Source organism: Vulpes vulpes, unplaced genomic scaffold, assembly GCF_048418805.1.
Source record: "Vulpes vulpes isolate BD-2025 unplaced genomic scaffold, VulVul3 u000000649, whole genome shotgun sequence".
Lineage (NCBI taxonomy): Eukaryota > Metazoa > Chordata > Mammalia > Carnivora > Canidae > Vulpes > Vulpes vulpes.
In genome coordinates this window covers 381,620-391,502 of record NW_027325775.1, presented here as the reverse complement: position 1 = coordinate 391,502, position 9,883 = coordinate 381,620, and the positions used below count along the sequence as shown (strand labels likewise).

At 44.8% G+C, this 9,883-nt stretch overlaps 1 pseudogene; it reads right to left on the bottom strand.

The window, feature by feature from the left end:
- Positions 1 to 7,266: 7,266 nt before the first annotated feature.
- Positions 7,267 to 9,562, bottom strand: LOC140597302 (heterogeneous nuclear ribonucleoprotein A1-like; annotated as a pseudogene).
- Between the last annotated feature and the right edge of the window lie 321 nt (positions 9,563 to 9,883).

Sequence of the window (9,883 nt, the reverse complement as noted above, 5' to 3'; positions counted from 1 at the left end):
TTCTAACTTCCATAAATGAGAAGCTGAATGAAAACTGGCTTCAAGGCATACTTAAATCTGAGAGTTGAGCAAACGTGCTATCCCTTGCAGTTCCACTCTGCTTAGGGATTTAGTTCCCAACATCCTCAATTAGATGCTTGTCAGAGGCTGCATGTGTGGCAAGTGGCAAGCTACAGGCATGGAAAGCTTTTGTCTCCGAGTTCAATACAGCTTTTGCCTCGGTAAATCCTACCGCACAATGTAGTTAGCCTCCAACTTCAATGCGATGGGGTCTAGTTGTAAGCTGGCTTCAAGGCATACTTAGTTTTGAGATTTGAGCTGTATCTCCCCATCCTGATTGCCTGTACAGCAAGCTTCTAACATCCTTCTGTTCGATGACTGACAGAAGTTGTGTGAGAGGCAAGTGATAGTTTCAGGCTCAGATGTCTGGTGTCTCCATCTTCATTACAGCGACTTCCTAGGAACATCCTCCCTAGAATGGAGCAAAATTCTAACTGCCATAAATGAGAGGCTAGATGAAAACTGGCTTCAAGGCATACTTACTTCTGAGAGTTGAGAACTCGTGCTATCCCTCACAGTTCCATACTGCCTGTTGATTCAGCTTCTAACATCCTCATGCTGCATGTAAGGCAAGTGGCAAGCTGTAGACATGGAAGGCTTGTGTCTCTGATTTCAATACACATTTCATAATGGAAATTCCTACAGTAGAATGGTGTTTGCTTATAACTCCCAAAGGAGCAAGTATACTCGTGAGCTGGCTATAAGAATACTTATTTCAGAGAGTTGAACACAGGTGCTGTTCTTGGCACTTTCACACTGCCTATCGATATATTTTCTGACATCCTATCTTAGATGATTGTCAGAAGCTGCAAGAGAGCTAAGCGGCAAATTGCAGGCTTGGAAGGCTTGTGTCTCCGAGTGCAGTACAGCGCTTTAATGGAACCTACCCACTTAGAAAGTGCTAACTTCTAACTGCAATCAGAATGACGCTCATTGAAGCTGGCTCCAAGACATACTACTTCTGAGATTCAAGCTTATTGCAGGACCCTCCCACATCCTGACTGCCTGTTAACTTAGCTTCCAACATCCTTATGTTAGATGCTGGAAGAAGTTGTGTGAAAAACATATGGAAGTTGCAGGTCCAGATGTCTGGTGTATCCGAATCAATACAGGGATTTCATACTAACATGCTCAATTAGAATGAAGCTACATTCTAACTGCCATAAATGAGAGGCTAGCTGAAATCTGGCTTTAAGGCACACTTACCTTCTGAGAGTTGAGCCTAGGTGCTGTCTCTCACATATCCAATTACCTGAAGATTTACTTTCCAATATCATCATTTTAGATGCTTGACTGAAGCAGCATGTGAGGCAAATGGTAAGCTGCAGGCCTGGAAGGCTTGTGTCTCTGAGTTCAATATAGGTTTTGCCTGTGTAAATCCTACCACACAATGTAATTAGCCACTAACTCCCATAGGAGTGAGTCTAGTTGTTAGCTGGCTGCAAGACATACTTACTTCTGAAGGTTTAGCTAATGACCTCTACCTCCCCCATCCTGATTGCCTGTACACTTAGCTTCTAACTTTCTTATGTTCGATGCCTGACAAAAGCTGTGTGAGAGGCAAGCGAAGCTTTCAGACCCAGATGTCTGGTGTCTCCATATTCAATACAGCGATTTCCTAGGAACATCCTCACTCAGAATGGAACTAGATTCTAACTGCCATTAATGATAGACTAGTTGAAAACTGGCTTCAAGGCATACTTACTTCTGAGAGTTGAGCACATGTGCTGTCCCTTGCAGTTCCACACTGCCTGCGGATTTAGTATCTAATATCCCCATGTTAGATGCTTGTCAGAAGCTGCCTGTGAGGCACTTGGCAAGCTGCTGACATGGATGGCTTGTGTCTCCGAGTTCAGTGCACTTTTGTCTAGGTAAATCCTACTGCACAATGAAGTTAGCCACTAACTCTCATAGGAGCGAATCTAGTTGTAAACTGGCTGCAAGACATACTTACTTCTGAGTTGAGCTAATGACCTCTACCTCCCCCATCCTGATTGCCTGTACACTTAGCTCTAACATCCTTATGTTCGATGCCTGGCAGAAGCTGTGTGAGAGGCAAGTGAATGTTGAAGGCCCAGATGTCTGGTGTCTCCATGTTCAATACAGCGATTTCCTAGGAACATCCTCACCTAGAATGGAGCTAGATTCTAACTCCAATCAATGAGAGGCTAGCTGAAAGCTGGCTTCAAGGCATACTTACTACTAAGTGCTAAGCCCAGGTGCTGTCCCTCATAGATCCACACTGCCTGAGGATTTATTTTCCAACATCCACATTTTACATGCTTCTCAGAAGCAGTGAGAGAGGCAAGTGGAAGCTTCTGGCCTGAAAGGATGGTGTCTCCAAGATCAATACAACTTTTGCAGGAAATCCTACAGTAGAGCAGAGTTAGCCACCAACTCCCATAGGAGCTAGTCAAGTTGTAAGCTGGCCTCAAGGCATACTTACTTCTGAGAGTTTGGCTTATGGCCTGTACCTCCTGCATCCTGATTGCCTGTACACTTAGCTTCTAACATCATCATGTTCAATGCCAGACAAAAGTTGTGTGAGAGGCAAGTGAATCTTGCAGCCCAGATGTCTGGTGTCTCCATGTTCAATACAACAATTTCCTAGGAATTTCCTCTCTTAGAATGGAGATAGATTCTAACTGCCATAAATGAGAGCTTAGTTAGAAACTGGCTTCAAGGCACCCTTATTTCTGAGAGCTGAGAACACGTTGCTTCCCTCACAGTTCCCCACTGCTTGTGAATTTAGTTTTTAACATCCTCATGTTAGATGCTTGTCAGAAGCTGCATGTGAGGCAAGTGACAAGCTGCAGGCATAGAAGGCTTGTGTCTCCAAGTTTTATACAGCTTTTGCCTTGGTAAATCCTATCACGCAAGGAAGTGAGCCACTTACTCCCATTATAGGAATCGAACTGTAACCTGGATTCATGGCACACTTACTTGTGAGAGTTCTGCTTAAAACCCGTATCTCCCCATCATGATTGCCTGTACACTTAGCTTCTAACATCCTTAAGTTTGATGCCTGACAGAAGTTGTGTGCGAGGCAAATATACGTTGTAGGCCCAGATGTCTGATTTCTCCATGTTCAATAAAGTGATTTCCTAGGAACAACCTCACCTAGAACAGAGCTAGATTCTTTTTTTTTTTAGATTTTTATTTATTTACTCATGAGAGACAGAGAGAGAGAGAGAGAGAGACAGAGACACAGGCAGAGGGAGAAGCAGGCCCCATACAGGGAGCCTGATGTGGGATTCGATCCTGAGTCTACAGGATCACGCCTGGGCTGAAGGCGGCACCAAACCACTGAGCCACTCGGGCTGCCCCGGAGCTAGATTCTAACTGCCATAAATGAGAGGCCAATTGAAAACTGGTTTGAAGGCATACTTACTTCTAAGTGTCAAGCACACGTGCTGTCCCTCGGAGTTCCACACTGCCTATGGATTTAGTTTCTAAGATCTTCATGTTAGATGCTTGTCAGAAGCTGTGTGTGAGTCAAGTGACAAGCTGGGGCAAAGATGGCTTGTGTCTCCGAGTTCAATATACGTTTTGCAATTGAAATTCCTACAGTAGAGTGGTGTTTGATTGTATTTCCCAAAGGAGCAAGTATACAAGTATGCTGGCTAGGGATCCCTGGGTGGCGCAGCAGTTTAGCACCTGCCTTTGGCCCAGGGCGTGATCCTGGAGACCCGGGATTGAATCCCACGTCGGGCTCCCGGTGCATGGAGCCTGCTTCTCCCTCTGCCTATGTCTCTGCCTCTCTCTCTCTCTCTGTGTGTGTGTGACTATCATAAATAAATAAAAATTTTAAAAAACCTACAAATTATTTTAAAAAAAAAACAAGTATGCTGGCTACAAGATATATTTACTTCAGAGGGTTTAGCACACATGTTGTGCCTTGCAGTTCCACACTGCTGTGGATTTAGTTTCTAACAACCTCGTGTTAGATGCTTCTCAGAAGCTTCATGTGAGGCAAATGGTAAACTGGAGGCATGGAAAGCTTGTGTCTCTGAGTTCAATACAGTTTTGCCTTGGTAAATCCTACCGCACAATGAAGTTAGCCACTAACTCCCATAGTAGTGAATCTATTTGCAAGCTGGCTTCAAGGCATAAACACTTCTGAGAGTTCGGATTATGGCTTGTACCTCCCACATCCTGATTGCCTGTACACTTAGCTTCTAACGTCCTTATGTTCAATGCCTGACAGAAGTTGTATGAGAGACAAGTGAACGTTGCAGGCCCAGATGCCTGTGTCACCATGTTCAATATAGTGATTTCCTTGGAACATCCTCACCTAGAATGGAGCTAGATTCTAACTCCCATCAATGAGAGGCTACTTGAAAGGTGACTTCAAAGCATAGTTACTTCTGAGATTTGAGCATAGGTGCTGTCCCTCTCAGTTCTACACTGCCTGTGAATTTAGTTTCTAACATCCTCATTTTAGAGTCGTCAGAAGCTGTGTGAGATGCAAGTGGCAAGCTGCTGGCCTGGAATGCTTGTGTCTCTGAGTACAGAACAGCACTTTGCATGGAACTGTCTCACCTAGAATGGTGCTAGGGTCTAACTCTATTTGAAGGAAGATAGCTGAAAGCTGGCTTCAAGTCGTAATTATTTCTAAGTGTTGAGCAAAGTGCCTATTCCTCATGGTGATTCCACACTGCATGTGTACTTAGCTTCAAACTCCCTTATGTTACATGTCTGTCAGAAGTTGTGTGAGAGGCAAGTGGCAAGTTGTAGAAAGCGAAGGCTTTTTTTTTTTCCCTACTTTAATACAGGGCTTTCCATAGAAATTTCTCACCTAGAGAAGAGATGCTTGGTAATTCTTATAGGAGAGAGGTTACTTGAAAGCTGGTTTCAATGCGTACTTCTGAGAGTTGAGCTAATGGCAGGACCCTCCCGCATTCTGACTGCATGTAGACCTGGCTACTAACATCCTTATGTTAGAAGCTATGTTAGCTTATGTTAGAAGCTAGCAGATGTGTGAGAAGCATGTGGAAGTTGCAGGCCTAGAAGACTTGTGTATCTGAGTTTAATACAACAATTTCCTAGTAACATGCACAATTTAATTGGAGCTAGAACCTAACTTCCATCAATGAGAGGCTAGCTGAAATCTGGCTTCAAGTCATACTTACTTCTGAGAATTGAGCACAGGTCATGTCCCTAACATTTCCACACTGCCTCATAATTTAGTTTCCACATCCTCATTTTAGATGCTTGTCAGAAGCAGCATGAGACTCAGATGACAAGCAACAGGCCTGGAAGGCTTGTGTCTCTGAGTTCAATACAGCTTTTGCCTAGGTAAATCCTACCACAAAATGAAGTTAGCCACTAACTCCCATAGGAGCGTGTCTAGTTGGCTTCGAAGTGTACTGACTGCTGAGAGTTGAGCTTATTACCGGTATCTCCTGCATCCTGATTGCCTGTACACTTAGCTTCTAACTCCTTAATATTCAATGCCTGACAGAAGCTGTCTGAGAGGCAAGTAAAAGTTTCAGGACCAGATATCTGGTGTCTCCATGTTCAATATAGCGATTCCCTAGGAACATCCTCACTTAGTATGGAGCTGGATTCTAACTGCCAGGAATGAGAGTCTATTGGAAAACCTGCTTCAAGGAATACTTCCTTCTGACAGTTGAGCACATGTGCTGTCCCTTGCAATTCCACACTGCCTATGGATTTAGTTTTTAACTTCCTCATTATAGTTGCTTGTAGTTGCATGTGAGGGAAGTGGCAATCTACAGGCATGGAAGGCTTGTGTCTCCAAGTTCAATATAACTTTTGCCTCGGTAAATCTTACCCCACAATAAAGTCAGCCACTAACTGCCACAGGAGCTAGTCTAATTGTAAGCTGGCTTGAAGGCCTACTTACTTCTGAGACTTGAGCACACGTGCTATCCCTCGCAGTTCCACCCTACCTGTGTATTTAGTGTCCAACATCCTCATTATAGATGATTTTCATAAGTTGCGTGAGAGGCAAGCAGCAAGTTGCAGGCCTGGATGGCTTGTGTCTCTGCATACAGTGGAGCACTTTGCATGGAACCTCCTAACCTAGAATGTTGCTAGGCTCTATCTCCATTTTTAAGGAAGCTAGTTGAAAGCTGGATTCAAGACATACTTATTTCTGAGTGTTGAGCAAAGCACCCATCCCTCTCGGTTCCACACTTCATGTGTACTTAGCTTCAAATTCCGTTATGTTACTTGCTTGCCAGAAGTTGTGTGAGAAGCACTTGGCAAATTGTAGAAAATGAAGGCTTGTTTTTCCTACTTCAATACAGTGCTTTCCATTGAAACCTCTCACCTAGAGAAGAGCTGCTTAGTAATTCTTATAGGAGAGAGACTACTTGAAAGCTGGCTTAAGGCATACTTACTTCTGAGAGTTGAGCTTATGGCCTATCCCTTTCACATCTTCATTGCCTGCAGACTTAGCTTCTAACATCGTTTTTTTCAATGCCTGACAGAAGTTGTGAGAGGCAAATAAATTTGCAGGCCCTGAAGTCTTTTGTATCTGAATAGAATACAGCAATTTCCTAGTAACTCCACCAATCAGAATGGAGTTAGGTTCTAACTACCATAAATGAGAGGCTAGCTGAAATCTGGTTTCAAGGCATACTTACTTCTGACAGTTGAGCCCAGGTGCTGTCCCTCACAGATACACACTGCCTGCAGATCCACATTTTATATGGTTGTCAGAAGCAGCAAGAGAGGCAAGTGGGAAGCTGCTGACCTGTAAGGCTTGTATCTGAGATCAATACAACTTATACCAAGGAAAATCCTACAGTAGAGTGGAGTTAGCCACTAAATCCCAGAGAAGCTAGTCTATTTGGAAGCTGGCTTCAAGGCGTACTTACCTCTAAGAGTTGAGCTTGTGGCCTGTACCTTCTGCATCCTAATTGCCAGTAGACCTAACTTTTAACATCCTGTTGTTCAATGCCTGACAGAAGTGTGAGAGGCAAGTCGAATTTGCAAACCCCGAAGTCTTTTGTATCAAAACACAATACAGCGATTTCCCAGTAACTTCATCAATTAGAATGGAGTTAGGTTCTAATTCCCATAAATGAGAGGCTAGTTGAAAGCTGGCTTCAAGGCATACTTACTTCTTAGAGTTGTGCACAGGTGCTGTCCCTCACAGTTCCTAGGTTCCTGGGGTTTAGTTTCTTTTTTTTTTTTTTTCAAGAGAATATTAAATCGCTTATTGACTAAACATGATAATGGACGATACACAAGCTTTAATCCCATCTATAATTTTATCTGATACCATAATTCAATTTAGATATATTGCATAGGATGTGCCAACAATCATAATAACCAAATAAACTCCAGGACTTTGCTTGGGTGACCCTTTTAACGGTGAACTCCAGGTCACAACACATTAACTGTCAGTTCAACCACACCAAGGTTTATGGAGACAATGGCTTCTGTGCCCAAGCAGGTTGCAAATAAATTTCGAATGGAACCTGGCATCACCCTGAAGGAATTCTAACTTCACACTGTTGGGGTAGTTTACCAAGATGGCTTCAGAGTAGACTAACTTTACACAGCACATTTAAAAAAAGACACATTTATTCAGCGTCATGATCAGACTATTACATTTAGCAATCAACAGCATGGGTGCAAAAAAAAAAATCTACATTAAAACCCTTTGTTGGAATGCTTTAGACTTTCCACAGAACAGAAACTAAAATAACCTGTTATACAATTAGTCACAAATACAGTCCTCAAGTTTTTTGCCCATACACATGAGTATTGTCTAAAACATGTCTTCTTTGTAGCAGGTAGGCCCTGCCACCACTGTGCTTGGCTGAGTTCACAAATCTGTTGTAACCTGTAGCTCCCTGTCACTTCTCTGGCTCTCCTCTCCTGCTAAGCTTTGTTTCCTGGCAGCATTTAAAACCTTCTGCCACTGCCATAGCTGCTGCTGCTGCTGGAACTGCCATAGCCACCTTGGTTTTGTGGTTTGGAAAAGTATTGGCCTCTACCACCATAGGGGCCAGAGCTTCTGCCTCCAAAATTTCCTCCTTTCATGGGTCCAAAATTTGAGGATTGATTGTTGTAATTGCCAAAATCGTTATAGCTTCCACCACCTCCAAAGTTGCTTCCGTCATTACCAAATCTGTTATAGCCATCCCCACTGCCACTGTATCCACCACCACCTCGACTGCCACCGAAGCCACCTCGACCACTGAAGTTCCCTCCATGACCAAAGTTGTCATTCCCACCAAAACCACCTCCACAACCACCACCAAAGTTTCCAGAACCACTTTGGCCTCTTTGGCTGGACGAAGCACTAGCCATCTCTTGCTTCGATAGGGCTTTCCTTACTTCACAGTTGTGGCCATTCACAGTAGGGTATTTTTGAATGACAATCTTGTCTGCAGAGTCGTGGTCGTCAAAGGTCACAAAAGCAAAACCCCTCTTTTTGCCACTGCCTTGGTCAGTCATGATCTCAATCACTTCAATTTTCCCATACTGTTCAAAATAATCTCTTAGATGATGTTCTTCAGTGTCTTCTTTAATGTCACCAACAAAAATCTTTTTCACAGTTAAGTGGGCACCAGGTCTTTGAGAGTCTTCTCAGGAGACAGCCCTCTTTGGTTCCACAACTCTTCCATCCACCTTGTGCGGCCAAGCGTTCATGGCCACGTCCACCTCCGCCACGCTGGCATACGTGATGAACACAAAGCCTCTGGAGCGCTTGGTGTTGGGGTCTCTCATTACCACACAGTCCGTAAGCGTCCCCCATGCTCAAAATGGCTCCTCAGACTCTCATCAGTTGTTTCGAAGCTCAAACCTCCGATGAAGAGCTTCCGCAGCTGCTCGGGCTCTTTGGGAGACTCTGACTTAGACATGACAGTGGTGGGAGGGGAGACTTTAACGATGCTTACTCGGCGGTGTCCAGGGGCAGAAAGCTGGGGTTTAGTATCAAAATCCTCTTTTGATGTATTTCAGGAGAAGGTTGAGAGACAAGTGGCAAGCTGGAAGCCTGGAAGGTTTGTCATTCTGAGTGCAATACAGCTTTTGAATGGAAACAACAACTGGAGTATGGAGTTAACCTCTAACTCCCATAATATCCAGTCTAGGCGTCAGCTGGATTCAAGGCATACCTACTTCTGAGAGTTGAGCTAATGGGATGTCCCTCCCGCAGCCTATTTTCTGTTGACTTAGCTTCCAACATCCTTATGTTCAATGCCTAATATCAGTTGTGTGAGAAGGAAGTGAAAGTTTCAGGCCCAGGACCCTTGTGTCTCCAAGTTCAATTCAGTGAATTATTTATTTATTTATTTATTTTTAATAATAAATTTATTTTTTATTGGTGTTCAATTTCCCAACATACAGAATTACACCCAGTGCTCATCCTGTCAGTGCCCCCCTCAGTGCCGATCACCCATTCAGCCCCACCACCTGCCCTCCTCCCCTTCCACCACCCCTACTTTAAGTCCCTTGACTTCCCTTGGAACTGGTCCGTGTCGCTGGTCTTCTGGGGGAGGGGCCTGCTGTGCTGATTCTCAGGTGTTAGCACTTGGGGGAGCTGCTCTGCCCCTGCCTGGTGCAGGGCTCAGTGGGGGTTGTTCACCCCGTGAGGCCCCGGGAGGAAGCCACAGTGGCGGAGGCAGCTCTGGGACCCTGGAGTCAGCTCCCGCAGTAGCTCCGGGGCTCTCCATCTGCAGGGCCTGGGGGCTCCGGGGCGGGGCCGCTGATCTGCTCAGTTCCAGGCAGGAGCGTCCTCGCTGTCCTCGGCCCTCCCGGCCTCTGCCTGTCCCTGGGGGAGGCCGGATCCTGGGCTGTGTCCCGGCGCCCTGTGCTCCAGAGCTTGCGCTGTTGGATT